Source organism: Ailuropoda melanoleuca, chromosome 18 (genome assembly GCF_002007445.2).
Source record: "Ailuropoda melanoleuca isolate Jingjing chromosome 18, ASM200744v2, whole genome shotgun sequence".
Lineage (NCBI taxonomy): Eukaryota > Metazoa > Chordata > Mammalia > Carnivora > Ursidae > Ailuropoda > Ailuropoda melanoleuca.
The window spans coordinates 27,979,310-27,995,477 of record NC_048235.1 but is presented as its reverse complement, the minus strand read 5'-3'; the positions used below and the strand labels follow the sequence as shown (position 1 = coordinate 27,995,477).

General features: G+C 45.0%; 1 protein-coding gene across 3 annotated transcripts in view; it reads left to right on the top strand.

Moving 5' to 3' along the window:
* FUT10 (fucosyltransferase 10) overlaps positions 1-16,168 on the top strand; it is an 88,760-nt gene that overhangs the window by 5,792 nt on the left and 66,800 nt on the right. The window contains exon 4 of one of the 3 annotated variants that reach the window (XR_004621907.1): positions 14,871-14,966. The exons of the other annotated variants lie outside the window; for them this stretch is intronic. The gene's annotated coding sequence lies outside the window, so the exon portion shown is untranslated. The remainder of the gene's footprint in view (positions 1-14,870; positions 14,967-16,168) is intronic. 3 annotated transcript variants of the gene reach the window in all.

Below are 16,168 nucleotides of genomic sequence, written 5' to 3'. Positions count from 1 at the left end.
GCTCACTGAGACGACATAATGATGTCAACACTGAATACTAATCTATCTACAGTGATACAACTTTTGGGGAAGGCTGTGGGGATGAGAAGTTGAGTGGAGTGGGCAGGGGTGAGGGAGAATTAAATATCTGCCTTCTATAGTAAGAATCAATATATACTGTATAAAACTAAAAAGTCAAGAAGTAAAATATAAGCATGTTATTTGGGAATACCGGAGATCTGTGTGCGTGTATAACATGTTAAAAAGTTCTGTTTAGGGGGGCGCCTGGGTGGCACAGTGGTTAAACGTCTGCCTTCGGCTCAGGGCGTGATCCTAGTATTATGGGATTGAGCCCCACATCAGGCTCCTCCGCTATGAGCCTGCTTCTTCCTCTCCCACTCCCCCTGCTTGTGTTCCCTCTCTCACTGGCTGTCTCTATCTCTGTCGAATAAATAAATAAAATCTTAAAAAAAAAAAAAGTTCTGTTTAGGGGCGCCTGGGTGGCTCAGTCGGTTAAGCAGCTGCCTTTGGCTCAGGTCATGATCCCGGGGTCCTGGGATTGAGCCCCACGTTGAGCTCCCTGCTCATTGGGGAGCCTGCTTTTCTCTCTCCACGCCCCTCACTCCTCTTTCTCACTCTCTCTCTCTCTCAAATAAATAAATAAAAATGTTAAAAAAAAAGTTTTGTTTAGGGGCGCCTGGGTGGCTCGGTTGGGCGTCTGCCCTTGGCTCCGTCATGATCCCAGAGTCCGGGGATCAAGCCCCCTGTCAGGCTCCCTGCTCAGCACAGAGTCTGCTTCTCCCTCTCCTTTGCCCCTTTTTTGCTCGTGGTTGCTCGCTCTCTCTCGCTCACTCTGTCTCTCGAGTAAATAAATTAAATCTTAAAAAAAAAAAAAAAGTTTTGTTTATGAGGCCGCCACCATGATATGACCACTTTGGATACTGGTCTGGCAGTAGTCAGTCAACATAAATTCATACCAGATCATTCCAGTGCTAGGTGTGAAGCTTCACGAAATCTCACACATGCACACAGATGGTTTATAAGTAGCATTATTTGTCCTAAGTAAGATTTTTAAAATCATCTAAATGTCCAACAAGAGAAAAGTGGTCAAATCGATAGACCTCAGAAACCATGTGAGAGAGAAAGCAATTTGGAGCGATAAGACAGAAAGTTAACACATCCTGTCTCCCCGAGATTCCTGACCTGCTGCAGTCTTGAGTGCTTGCCCTTTTTGCTGGGTACACAGATGCTGTGCTGGCTCCCTGTTGTTTTGGGGGTTCCCTGTGCCTTACTCTTGTGTTGGATTCCCTGCTTCGTCGTCGTCGTCTTCTTTTTTTTTTAAGATTTATTTATAGAGAGAGAGAACGTGGGGGGCGGGGGAGAGGGGACAGAGGGAGAGAGAATATGGGGAGAAAGGTTGAGGGGGGAGAGAGAGAGGATCCCAAGCAGACTCCCCACTGAACAGGGAGTCCAATGCAGGGCTCAATCTCATGACCCCGAGACCGTGACCTGAGCTGAAATCAAGAGTTGGACGCTTAGCCGACTGAGCCACCCAGGCACCCCTCCTGTTTCTTTTATGCCTTATTTTTCTCTTTCTTGGTTTATATTTTTGTTTCGGTGTGTTCTGAAGCTAAGTTTTCAGATCCTTTATATGTGTGAAAATGTGTTCATTTTACCCTTACCTTCATTCATGGTTTGGCTCAGCACAGAATTCTAGGTTGGAAATGCTTTTCTTTCTGAATTTGAAAGACATTTTCCCACTGTCTTCCAGCTTCTGGTGTAATTGCTGGGGAATCCAAAGCTATTTTGATTCCCTCTCCTTTGTGTTCTGTTCCCCTCTCCCTTCTCTGGAAAAATATAGAATATTCTCTTTTTCACTGGCTTGGGAATTTAGTAATGATGCTTTGGTGTGGGCCTATTTCCTTTACTTGAGGTGGGTACGAAAATATCGGATTGCCAGGAAGCCTACACAGCAGTATTTAGCTTAGTGACTTTTCCAGACTCACAGGTCTACGGTCTTCCTTTATCAGCATGCCGAGACTCGATCCTTCTCTCAGGGATGGACTTACCTCCAACCAAATTCCCAGGAGATGGATGCATCAGCTGGAATGCTATCTCAGGTTTTGTTACTCTCCAGCTCCTGAAACCATCAGTGCCCCTCCCTGAGGGCTAAATATATGCCATTTTTATTACCCTGGTATTTGAGGCTCTGTCATCAAAATCCAACCTGTCTTCTAAACTTAACCGCTGTGATTCTATCAACTAAACCCTAGGTTCAAAATTCAAACTGCAGTAGTCGCCATTTTAGGCAGCAGTCGCAAATGTCCTAATCCATTGCCACTGCTTATTTAGTGTCTGAGTCCTAGATTGTCCTTCCTATATTTGTCCCATCATAGAATTTACTGAACACCCAGCATTTGTGTGGCAACATGGATGAATAATACAGTGTCTGACGTCACAGATTATTAATCTTGAGACAAAGACATTACCTGACCGTAATGCAGTTCCAAATGGCATATATTGCATAAGAGCAATGTCCATAAATCCTGTGGAATTTCAAAGAAGGGCGAGAGAACATATGATTGGAGGAGTCCGGAAAGGCTTTGTAAGACCGCCTTCATAAAACAGGAGAAATTTGAAATGTTGAGGGATAATGGAATTGGATTGTGTTGAGATTGGAGGATGTTTCGGGATGAGGGACGGTATGAATGTGAGCAAAGAAGTAGAAAATTATGGGTGATATCTGAGGTACGGCAAGGCTATAGCATAGTTCTGGGTAAGAGAGAGATGGAGATCGAATGATATATTGGGACCAGAACGTGGAGAACCTTGAATGTTGGCTTAAGATTTTGCATCACATTGGAGGATGGTATCAGGGAGCCCCTGAGAGTTGAATGGCCTTCTAAAAGCCGGCTCAGATACAACACCTGTGAACCATTCCACAGTCCCTCCCATCAGACGCAGCCTCTACTGTGTGCCAGGCACAATGCCAGTCCTGAAGAATAAAGAAGATAAATAAGAGACCTAAGGCATTTGGTTTTGAATTGTATGATCCTCTCTTCCTTCATGGAGTGGAATGTTCTAGGTGACAGGACAACGTCAGTTCATCTTTGTTCCTCCTCTACCCCTTATATCTAGCGACTTATCCATGGTAGGAAATCTTCGTAGAGACCTCAAAATGATGCGAGAGTCTAACCTTCTCTTCCTCAAGGTGATAAGACTGAGGCTCTGGAAAGTGAGGATGTGCCAGGATTACACTGGGGTCAGCAGCAGAGTGGGACTGAGAGCCAACGTGCCCTCACACTGATCCACCCATCGCTCCTTTTGTCTGTACCGTATTTGAATGTACACTCATGAGTATAATTAAATCTGGATATTTGGATTTTGGAATTGCTTAAGATGTATGGTTTTTAACCGGCTGAATTAGAGATTCAGTTTAGTAAGAAGGTCTGTTGAGCAAAATGGAATGAAGACACCACACGTTTCTGTCTGAGGGCTCCACAAATTTGAATGAAGTAGGTCATTCACAACCGCACGCGGGACTGTGCTGCAGCGAGACTGAAAAAGAAAAGGCAGGGGAAATGGTGCAGGTGTCAAAAGCTGACCTAATTCAGTGAAATGGAAACTCGGACGATTATGTAACCTCGAAGCTGTTGTAAACCAGAATATTTTTGAGTTTGCTGGTTTCCTTTGTAGCCTACTTTCTTTCTCTTCTTTCTAGATATGACTCATTTACCTAATACGAACACAGTGAATCCTGTGTCTGGTTTGAGCCGTTTGAGGAATGCACGGTTTCAGCTCCATTAACAATTCTCCGAAACTAAAATAATGCAGTCACAAGTGAATAAAGTGTTTTTTTTAAACCCAAAGTTCAAGGGTTATGGGAGTCTTCGAAACTGTCACTGTAGTGATTTCAAACACAACTCTGGGTTTTTAGACGTTCTTTTGAAAGATGTCTCTCCAAAAGGAGGGGTTGAGGTCAGTCCTTGGCGAGAATGGGCTTAGTCAGAGCAGGGAACTGCTTATGTTTTAGGTGAACTTCTAAATAGAAGTTTTAGTAAACAGGCACGTGGAGATTACGAAAACAAGGAAGCTCCTGAAATATTTTACCTCCTTAGGAATGTGGGGATGGGCACCCTTTGATGAAGTCTGGAGGTTATGAAGAGGAAGGACATCAGGTTGGCCACCTTCCAAGGATGGCTACAGCCCAGCTCTCCGGGACTTAGTGCTGACTGCTTGCTGGGAACTCCAGTACCTTCCCCTTGGGGCAGGCTCCTTGTTCCCCCTACACTTTCCTTGGATGTGATCTCATCGCCTTCTCAAAACAGCCTCGTAGGTTTCGGGAATTCTGTCTCTTTTTGATGAAGAGGGAAGTAAAGCACGGCGTGAAAAGGCTTGTCTTCGGTTACCTGTGTGGGTGGTAGAAACCAGAACTTTCTCCTCGTGGACAAGCATGAGATAATAGAGGCCAAGTTATATTTCCAACCTTGGAGAAGACTTAGAGTAAAGGAATCATCAGAAATGGGTCGGATTATTCTGGGAGACTTCTTCAAGAACCAGAGTTACAAGGAATGTCTTTAGCAGAGGAGAGTGTAGCTCGCCCCAGACAGGGAAGTATCATGAGCAAAGCACAGAAGTCAACATTCTGGCTCATGCTGTGCCTGACATGTTCACGCAAACATAGTAGACACTTTCTTTGTTTCAAGGGACACTTTGTGATTTCTGGGTGTCTTAGTGTGATCACGTATAATTAAAAAGAGAGGGATTGGGGGGAGCCCTGCTCTGCGGTTAGGGCGTTTGAGTCAGCCCTCTGGTGCAATCCTCATCCCTCAGTGTCTAGTCATTTTCGTCAGTTCACCAAGTGTTCTTCAGGCTATAACGATTAGTGATTCAAAGAGGAGACTCATGCTTATAACAAAAAGCCGATTTATTTCGTGTGTTATCTTCTTGGTCACAGGAGTACTGCTGTTCATTATTCGGGGCATCTCCACCCAATGATCAAGTTAGCCAGAAAAATGGAATGAGAATCATAAGGTTGCTTGGTGAGCTTAGAATTTTTTTTTTAAAGATTTTATTTATTTATTTGACAGAGAGACAGCCAGTGAGAGAGGGAACACAGGCAGGGGGAGTGGGAGAGGAAGAAGCAGGCTCCCAGCATAGGAGCCTGATGTGGGGCTCGATCCCAGGACCCCGGGATCACGCCCTGAGCTGAAGGCAAATGCTTAACAACTGAGCCACCCAGGCGCCCCTGGTGAGCTTAGAATTACAGGAAACATTTTAATGGTCTTGAGGGACAAGGGAGATCCCTGGTTGGCTTCCTCAGTCCCTAACAGAATGTACTAACGGTCATTGCCATTATCAGTGCCCACTCTGCCAGGCACCAAAGAGATACTCTCCGTGTATTCTCTTATTTAAAACCACCATAACACTGTGTAGTTGCCTGGGTATTATTATCACTTTAGGGATGGGAAACAGGCTCAGAGAATGTAAGTGACCTGCCCAAGGTCACACAGATGGAAAGTGTCTGATCATATGCCCAAACCGGATTATCTGATTCTACAACTGATATTCTATTCATATTTTACCGCACCATCTACACCAGGGGCTGTGAGCCTGTACACCAGATCCAGCATCTTTCTCCTTTGGAAAGGCTCACTCATCAGAGAACCCTGATACTAGCCATCTCTCCGTCTTCCAGGTTTCATGCAAAGGTTTACTCTTTTGTTTACTCATTCCCCTTCAGACATTTCATTCATTCATTCATTCAAAGCCTGACAATGACAAAGCATGAGTTATGGAATGAGATCAACTCAGGTGTTTCTCTCTGCCCTTTAAAACCTTATTCAGGGGGTTAATTTTGACCGTCCCCTAAATGGAAACTCTGGCGGATCTCCAGCCTTTGTGCTCACTCATAGGCAATGGACGATTTTATGGTCACTGTAACTGCACTTTAACTGCATGTCGCGAGTTCAGTTTCAAACTTAGAAAGTGGCATGTTCAGTTCCAGGTAGACTCCCATCTGGACTCGGAATGTTCCTAGGGTAACATTTGTTGTGTTCACCAGCTTGGACCTCTTTTCATGCCGCAAGCCCGCTGCCCTGGGAAAGGCACTTGTGCTCTTCCTGCTGTTTACCCTCTGCTTCCTCCCTCTCCCTCCATCACCAGCTGCCTTTTGGAGCCTGCTGGAGGTGCAGTGAGGAGAGGGAGGGGAATTAAGGAGCTAGGGCATTTCTTACTTGGCTGTGCGGCTTCATATCTTCTGAACCAGACAGATGGTTCGAGCCGGTGTCCTTGAGTGGGTCGGGCAGAGGATGAAGGGTGCTTTTTCTATTCTGGGGCGTTTTCATGGCGTTTGGAGTTTGCCCATTGGACTTTCACAGTTTCCCTTCTCAGGAAGCTGCGTAGTCAGACGGCTTCCCAGCTCGTGGCACCCTGCAGAACGCATCCAGCTTCTTTCTGCTGAGGTCTGTTTGTTCCTTGTAGGGCTCTCGTAGGAGGCCCTGACGCTGCCTGCTGGCTCCCCACATGTGTCAAGGGAAGTATCACCCACCTCTTACCTTGACTGGCCTTGAGATCATGGGCAGGACATGTCCCCTCACGGTCTGGATTTTCCAAGCCAGAAGGATTAGGGGAGCCCAACCCTGGCCCACGGTCCTCGGGCGCCTCCTCAGGCGTAAGGTGGGCACTTGCCCTCTGTCTCTAAGTTACAAAAACATATTACATATTTCAGAAGTTTTCCAGGCAGCCCCCTGGAAATGGGGTTTGGAGCAGGGCACGAGTGCCCGCCATAGAAATGCTTCAGTAGTGTCCCCACACGCTCTTCTCTCTCATCCCTTCCTGCATCCTTGACCTTGTTGTGGAATCCAAGAATCATAAAATGGGTTCTCCTTCATTCCATGCATAAATTCGGCGAGTGGGGGCAAGTATGAGTTCTGTCTCACAATTACTCCGCATCTTGGCATGCGTCCTATCGGTTCTATTCCGACCTGAAGTCATACAGGGTTTCTGCAGAGCGGCCCCATTTGCCAGGCCCCTTGCCACGCCCCGGAGAAGCACAGAACACACAAGTTTGGTTTCCCATGATTATATCACAGCTGATGTGCTGACAGCCTTGATTTCCTTAGATGGCCATACCCACTTCATGAGTGACACCTCCATGAGCCGTGCTGGGGGTAGAGATTTCTGCTGATCTCATCCATTACGTGTTAGTTCTTAGTAATCTTTGTCTCCAGAGGTTGATCTTCTCTTGGGCCCCGTGCATTGAATTAGTAGGTAATTGTTCTTAATAGCATGCCAGATTAAGACTTATTTGGGAGATGGGAAAGAAATGGCCTTAATTGGACTGTGTGGCCTGTAATGAAGTTGAACATGAAGAGAAGCTCGTAATAACTAGGTGATAGATTGTATATGACATATGATATGTGTATATGTATGTATATGTGTTTATATCTACCTGTCTACATATATCTTTGCTGTTATCAAAACTCTTATTTATTTACTTTTTCAAGATTTTATTTATTTTGAGAGAGAGAGTGTGTGCATGCATGTGCAAGCAGGGGGCAAGTCAGAAAGAGAGGGAGAGAGGAAATCTCAAGCAGACACCCTGCTGAACGCAGAGCCTGTCGTGGGGCTCGATCTCACAACCCTGAGATCAAGACCTGAGCCAAAAACCAAGAGTCGGTCGCTTAACCGACTGAGCCACCCAGGCGCTTCAAACCTCTTATTTTAAGCAGACATTTTATTTTTACTTACATAATTATTTGTGTGGTACTTTACAGAGGGTAAAGACCCCCAGAGATGTCTCCTCTAGAATTCCAGGTCCTTCCTGTGGCCTCTGAGACTGCAGGCTCTGCCCTGCTGGGTTCCAGGCTCACCGTGCTCTCGTCTCTCTACCCTGAGCTGCTCGCAGCCCCTCCTCACACATGGGGAAGCCTTGCCGGCCTCTGAGCCTGTCACTTGTTCTTGATCTCAGGGTTGTGAGATCGAGCCCCACGATAGGCTCCCTGGGATGCGGTCCCCTGGCTGGTTCCTTCCCACCAGTCTGGGGTCTGTGAGTGATGCTTCCTCGGACAGGCCTCCTTCCTCACCTTCTTTCTGAAGCAGGCTCCCTTCCCATGCCACTCTCCGGTGCCATAAACCCTGGCCCAGCTTTATTTTCTCTTCATGGCACCCATCACTCCCGAAGTTTGCTTACTCATCCGGGGCCAGTTATCAGCTGTCTCCCCATGTTGGAATCTAAGTACAGGAAGACCAGGAGCTTTGTTTGTTTGCTGCTGTCATCCCACAGCCTAGAACAGTGCCTGGCCCCTGGCAGGCTTCAGGGAGCATTGTTGAATGAATAAGTGAAACTGGCCTGGTCTCCTCATGTAGAGATGGGGGAGGAAATGAGAATGTTGGTATTTTTAATTTTAAGATTTATCCATTTATTTTGGAAAGAGAGTGCATGTGTGCACAGGAAGGTGGGGAGGGGCAGGGGGAGAGAATCCTTGGCAGACTCCCCAGGAGGGCAGAGCCCAGTGGTGGGGCTCAGTCTCAGGTTGCCTGAGATCAGGACTTGAGCTGAATCCAGGAGTCCCGCTCAACCAACTGAGCCACCCAGGAGCCCCAGAGAACATTGGTATTTTTATCTTCACTGTGTCTTGAGATTTTATATAACTTACCCACGCTGTGCCTGGTATTCTTTTTGAATGTGTTCATTAGACTCTATGATTAACATGCTGTTTTATTTAAATTATGTTTTATCAATTTTTTTTTCCGAATTAAACTTTCTGCTGCAAGGCTTATTTCAAAGAAACAGCAGAATCTGTCCTCGTTTCCTAGTCCCTTGAAGCAATCACTTTCAGCTGTTTTAGCTATTTCTTAATACCATGTTACTTCCTAACTTTGTAATCGGGAAGAAGAACATTCACTCTGGCTGCCTGCAGGTCTGGACACACTGCGCGGATGTCCCACGCCTGGTCCCGCACTGCAGCTAGTCCGCGTGGTCACGAGGGGCACGGTTGTGTTGTAACTTTTATCATGTCACTTGGGTATGATTGATTCTGACTTTAACTAGGTAAGACCTGGCAGCCAGGGTCAACAGCAAGGGAGTAGCCGTCCTGAGAACAGAGGCACTCAGTGTTACTAATGCCCAGTGTTCAGGTGTCAAGGTCATTGGCTGGAAAGTGAAAGAGGCAAATCTCCGCTCACACTTGGGGTTTTTCAAGGGGAGTTGGGACAGTTTTGTTTTGTTTTGTTTTGAGCGTTCATGTAATAGAATGTGTGGGTCATTCTTTCCATGCCTGTCAGATTTGTTTGCATCTCTAGAACGTTTCTTCAAGTCGTGCTGGAATGGTGGAGAACCAAACCCAAATTCTCTGCCACTTAGATTTCTTAAAACTTGAGAGTTTATGACCTTACTTCTTCCGCTGTAGATGAGCGGTTTCTGAACCCAGCTCACCCTGAGGTCCTGGATGAGCAAGCAAACAAAACCCTTACTCCCTGGGCCCTACTTCCAACATACTCAGAATCTCTTGTGCTGAGACTTGTAATCTGCCAGGTATGTTGTCAGATTGGGCTATGAGGCATTTTACAGGGCTTTTGGAAGGTGTGGGAAGAGTTGGCCAGACATTAAGAAACAAAAGAAAACAAATTTCAAGAAACAAAATGTAACGATAACACACTGGTTTGGCTCAGCAGTAAATAATATTTATACCTGTAATCATGAAAGCCCTGGATATCTACTTAATCAAAAATGGATGAGGAGTCAGAAGGGAGGTGCGTGAGGGGATGGGTTAAGTACGTGACCAGGTTGAGGGAGTGCACTTGTCGTGATGGGCACCGGGTGACGTATGAAGTATTGAATCACTTTACTGTACACCTGAAACTAACATAATGCTGTATGCTGACTAGCTGGAATTTGAATAAAAACTTAAAAAAATGAATGAGGAGGGAAGACAAATATGTGGGGGTGATCTAGGCAAGTTCAATCTACGTCTTCCATAGCGGGAAGACAGTAGGTATTATCTAAAAGTGAAAAATCAAGAAATAGCATGTTAAGCATGTTATTTGGATGTTTTTGAAGTGTGAGTAGAGAAGAAACACCTGAAAGAATTGGGAGCGGTGACTTCCGGCATGTGGAAAGGGGGTAAAAGGGTAGGGCAGGACACTGCTACCTGGTGTTAATGGCCTGATAAAAGGCCTGTCTCACTTTTAAAGCTATATGCAGGTATAAATTTGGTATAAATAGAAAGTTAACTAACAAAGATATTTTGTCTCAGGAGATAGTTAAGTGCAAGGACAGTAAGAACAGTTATTAATAAATTATGCAATGCCTAGACTTTTTTGCTTTATCGGGATACCTTTTGGAAGAGTGTTGATCATGTAAAGACATCAATATTTCTTCTAGCTAAGGTATTCATTTCCTTCCATGAAAACATTACATATGAATATTACTTGATTTTCAATCTCTCCACATAAAAAGATGAATCAACTGAATTTTGCTAGATGTTGTTTCGTGTAAGGACAAAGGCTTTAGTGAGCCTCATAATGTTTAGTTCTGAGGGTTGTTCAGGCAGGAGGGGAATCCTCTTGGCTTTGTTTCTGACCTAGCCTCCTCCTCCTTCTTTTTTAACCCTCTCTGTTCTTTTGGTAGCGCGTGGTTGTGTAAAGATTAAAGGAAGAGCAAAAGGGCTGAAAACCTGAAAGCATTCCTCAGGCTAACATTATAGATCTGGAAGGAAGCAGAGAAGTAAGCAGGGTCAGAGCCCAGCACTTTCCCTCTGGTCGGCAGGAGGAGGCGTGGACACGTTGCATGACTGTGGCTTCAGCAACTTGGGCCGACGGTTGGGTTGGCCCCGACTCAGTTCTGGGCAGAATCTCCGACACCGGGAAACCCTCCGGGACAAGCTGGCAGCTCCCGTCTGCAGAGCAGACAACCACGGTGCTCACAGGCACCCCAAGTAAGACTATGCAGCTTTCATCGATGTGTTCTCTTTGCCCTTAAAAATTAAAAAACACGGGGTGCCTGGGTGGCTCAGTCGTTAAGCGTTTGCCTTTGGCTTGGGTCATGATCCCAGAGTCCTGGGATCAAGCCCTGCATCGGGCTCCCTGCTCCGCTAGGAGCCTGCTTCTCCCTCTCCCACTCCCCCTGCTTGTGTTCCCTCTGTCACTGGCTGTCTCTCTCTGTCAAATAAATAAATAAAATCTTAAAAACAAAATTAAAAAACAAGACAACACTTCAACTGAAAACACCCTTTGTTTTCACTGATTTTACGTTCACATTTTGGTCCACCCCATCTAGATCGTTCTAGGGCGCAGAGCGAGCTTCCTGGCCTTTGAGAGAGGGGGTGCTCGGGAGTGTCCCGGACCTGCTGGACAAGGGCCGCCAGCGTCCCTCTCTGGCTGGCTTCGTGTTATGTACATGGCGCAGATGCGGGAGAGGTCTTGAAATATTAAAAACTTCTGTATTCGTGAAAAAGTAACCTCTCCGAAGGAAGCAGACTGCTCGTGCTGATGATGAAAGTGAAGGCGGAAGCAGTGGTTTTAAGAAACAGCGGTTATTGGGCAGAAGATAGCGATCTAAGTAGATCAAAGGGCAGAGCCTTGGACTCCTTCACAGTTTGGATCTGTGTGAAATAGTCCGCCTGGTTCCATGTTCTGAGGACGTTGTCTGCTACCGTATTTGTGGTTTGGGAGAATTTGAGAATGTCTCAAGTTGTATGCCCTGCTGCTGTCAGGGTCTGCTCCTCATTTATTTATACAACTGGCATCTAAGAAACATTTATTTTTAAAAATTTTTTTTAAGATTTTATTTTTATTTATTTGAGAGAGAGCGGGAGCAAGAGAGAGAGAGAACACGAGCAGGGGGAGGGGCAGAGGGAGAAGCAGACTCCCTGCTGAGCAAGGAGCCTAATGCAGGGCTGATCCCAAGACCCTGGGATCCTGTCCTAAGCTGAAGGCAGTCACTTAACCGACTGAGCCACCCAGGCGCCCCATCTCAGAAACATTTATTATATGCATATTCCTGGGCTGGGTGCTGGGGGTATAGCAGTAAACACAGCAGGCTCTGCCCTGTGGAGCTTATGAAATATGTAAATAGGGTGTTACCAGCTAGGGATGAGCATTTTGGCTTTAGACAGAGTAACTGGGGAGACCTCTATGAGGACATAACATTTGAGTCTGAGACTTGAAAGATGGGAGGAGACAAACCTGTGTACAAAGTAGACGGAATTAATTTCAGATCGAGGGAGCAGCTGATGCATAGGAGAGCGGGAAGGAGTTGATGGGAGGGAGGGTCAGAAAGAAGGTTATTGTGGCAGGAGCACCAAGGGTGCAAAGGGAGAGCATAGGAGATGAGATTTGAGGGGCAGACAGACGCCTGTGATAAAGGGCTCCAGTAGACAGGGTGAGAGGTCTGGATACAGTCTAAGTGCAATGGGAAAATATCAGAAGCCTTTAAGCATAGTTGCTATGATCTGATTCCGGTTTCGTTCTGTTCTGATTAATATTTTATTTTATTTTATTTTATTTTATTTTTTTAAAGATTTTATTTGACAGAGACAGCCAGCGAGAGAGGGAACACAAGCAGGGGGAGTGGGAGAAGAAGAAGCAGGCTCATAGCGGAGGAGCCTGATGTGGGGCTCGATCCCATAACGCCGGGATCACGCCCTGAGCCGAAGGCAGACGCCTAATGGCTGCGCCACCCAGGCGCCCCCTGATTAATATTTTATTTTATTTTATTTTATTTTATTTTATTTTATTTTATTTTTATTTTATTTTATTTTTTTTAGATTTTTTATTTATTTATTCGACAGAGATAGAGACAGCCAGCGAGAGAGGGAACACAAGCAGGGGGAGTGGGAGAGGAAGAAGCAGGCTCACAGCGGAGGAGCCTGACGTGGGGCTCGATCCCATAACGCCGGGATCACGCCCTGAGCTGAAGGCAGACGCTTAACCGCTCTGCCACCCAGGCGCCCCTCTGATTAATATTTTAAAAAGATCTCTGATGGCTTCTCCATGGAGAATAGATTGGACCATGAAGGTGGAAGCAAGGCACAGTTTCCATTAAAGAAGTGAAACTCTGAATTAGGGTGGGAGGTAGTGGAGAAAGAAATGGATAGATTTGAGATGTGATTTGAAGATGGAATGGATGTCTCGATGTCTTAGCGGTATCTATTTTTATATACGCGGGTGTCCAAAGAGAGAATTTAACTGTGCTTATTCATTTAACTCCTTGGCCTTTCAGACACTTAGTTCAACCTCACGTTATCAACTTACCACGACTGTGATGCATAAACACCGTAAATGCAGCTATTCATTTCCTTCCTGATGGGTAAAAACTATATGTCATAAATTATTGATCACTAAAGAGTTTGCTTCTACGGGCACATAAATATTTAATTCTCAAGGTTATTGACATGTGCATATTTTACTTTCCTGAGTAGAGACATCTAAATTTGCCATCCCAGATCATTGGTAACTATGTATTTTTAGTTGCACGCAAAGAGCTGTGTGCAACCCATAGTCCTGTAATTCACTGCCTAAAACATTGACATTTGTTTACTGATGAAGCCGTTGGAATTTAGTCAGAAAATCTGCAGAAAAACGCCCATTTTATAGGAGTCATTCTGCGCTCTACCCCCTCCCCGCCCCCACTCCCCCTAAAGAGTTTTTTGAATCACCTGGATACGTTAAAAGAAAAATACAGCATTTTGTTTCTCATTCTAGACCAAATCAACATCTCTGGAAATGAGGTCCAGGAATCTGTGTTCTTTACCAAACTTCCCAAGAAGTAACGATGTAGCTAGTCTTCGGGGTGGGGGTGGGGGTCTTGGGAACAGCTCGGGGATGGTCTCTTAGGTAGCTCCCACCGCTAATGTTTATGACTTAATATAAAATCTCTAAGTTCTATCATGAGAATTTATAGCTGTATCTTTGGTTTTATATCCTGTTGTTGCTTATGTATGCCTATGATTTATTTCATGCTTTGGTCTTTGGTAACAGAATATCCAATTATAACATTACGCCTTGGGGAAAATAAAATCCTCTTGAAGACATCTGCCTTGTGACAGTTTCCAAGAATGTCTCATGTCGAAATTGGAAAACTGTTCGTAATTGGACATGTGAATTTTGATGATTCTTTCACAGGCATTATGCAATTAGGGTATTCTTTCGGCCACATGGGCACAATTTGGTCTTTCAGGAGCACTTTGTTGTTGGAATAATATAGCATCTGGTGATGTCTGAAAGTGTCAGAACCAGGGGCCTCTGCTTAGAATGAGATTCTTATGACTGAGCTGATGCTGAACAAAAGCTTGGATCCAGGAGGGGTGAGACAGATCCTTTCTCCACGGTCTCCACTCAGCAGCACGCAGACCCCGAATGCACATTCCTGGGGCAGGGGGAATTGCACATGCGGTCAAGAAACTGTGCAACTCTGGAGACTGAGGCGGGCTTCGGGGTTACTTGCCCCAGCTGTCTGCTGCTTGCACATGTTAAAACAGTCCCATTGGATTCCCTCTGGTCAGTAACTGTAAAGCTCCTGGTTTTCCAGATCTTGACATCTGATTGGCTAGAGTGGTGCATCTTCTCTTTATTCTCAAGGCAACTCAACTCTAGTTTTTACTTCCATACATGACATCAAGCAGTGTGTAAGCTTGTGAGCTCAGTCATCCACAGTTTGAAGAGAAGGCAAATGCTCACGCTCTCATTTCCCAAGTGACCCTATTTTCAACCTCTAGATTCAGTTTTCGAAATATTCTCTGGTTTGGGTCACAAGTATATGGAGAGGCACTGAAAGCAGGAGGTGAAACGAGCATTTTTGGTATTCGTGGCAACCACTTACTTCTGCTTTTGCTCCTCCTCTCACTGTGACCCCCTCGGCCAATGCTCTGTCTTCATGTTGACTTTAGGTTGCGGGACACCATGCCGCTCACACAGGCGGGTGATGTTGTCAGTCACACTATACAAAATGGCGGCTGGTAACAGCAGTGGTGATGCAGGAGATGGTGAGTTTTGGCACATGGGAGAGATTTGCTCAGCTTAAATATGAACTGGGTTATTTCTTTTCATTTTAGTTAAGGTCATCTAAACTTTTTTTTCTTCCTTGTTGCCTATATTCATCACTCCTCTCCCTTATTTACTAGCCAACATTTTTGTTGTCCCCTCGTCCTCCTCAGTTGCTTGGTGCATTTCTGTCGTGAGTCAGGAATTATATACCGACTTTGTAACACCCATCATGCTTTATTTTATATCACATTATTTCTTGGAAGAAAGAAGCTGAAAGTTGTTTCATATTAGCCAGACTATTCTGAAATACTCAGACTGACAGAAAGAACTTCTCTCGTCACGCACAAATAGCCATCTACTTGTATATCTTTCCATTCTTTGTGGAAATAATGGTGGCCTGTTTTTGGCAGGGAGAGCCACACCATAACCAAACTATATATCCCCAAATTGCTTGAGAAACTCTGGCATAATGGAAAGAAATGGGTTTGGACAGCCAGTTGGAGCAGGGCTGACTTGTTAGACGTGTGACATTAGCACTGTTTCTGAACCTTATTAACTTTCTTTTCTCATTTATAATATGAGGAGAATTCCAGTTTCTGTAGTGTGTTTGAGAAGTTTTGAGATAATTCATGTAAAAGGCAAAACATCACCAGAGGCATGGTCGATGCTTAATTAGAAATGACAGTTATTAATACTGAGAGCACAATGATTATGTCCGTAATATTCCTTTATTATCCTTTTAATGTCCATGGGATCTGTGGTGATGTCCTCTTTCTCATTTCTGATAAATTGTGTATTCTGTCTCTGTTTGTCTTAGCCTAGCTACCGGCTTATTGATTTTACTGATCTTTTCAAAGAAGCAGTTTTGGTTCCATTGATTTTTCTCTATTGATTTTTTGTTTTCAAGTTCATTGATTTCTGCTCTAATTTTTATCATTTCTTTGCTTCTGCTTATTATGGATTTAATTTGCTCTTCTTTTTGTAGTTTCCTAAAGTGGAGACCTATGTTATTGATTTTAGATCTTTCTTCTTTTCGAATGTGTGCATTCTATACTCTAAATTTACCTCTAAGGGGCACCTGACTGGCTCAGATGGTTAAGCGTCCGATTCTTGGTTTCGGCTCAGGTCATGATCTCAGGGCCCTGGGATAGAGCCTTGTGTCGGGCTCCACGCTCAGTGGGGAGTCTGCTTGTCCCTCTCC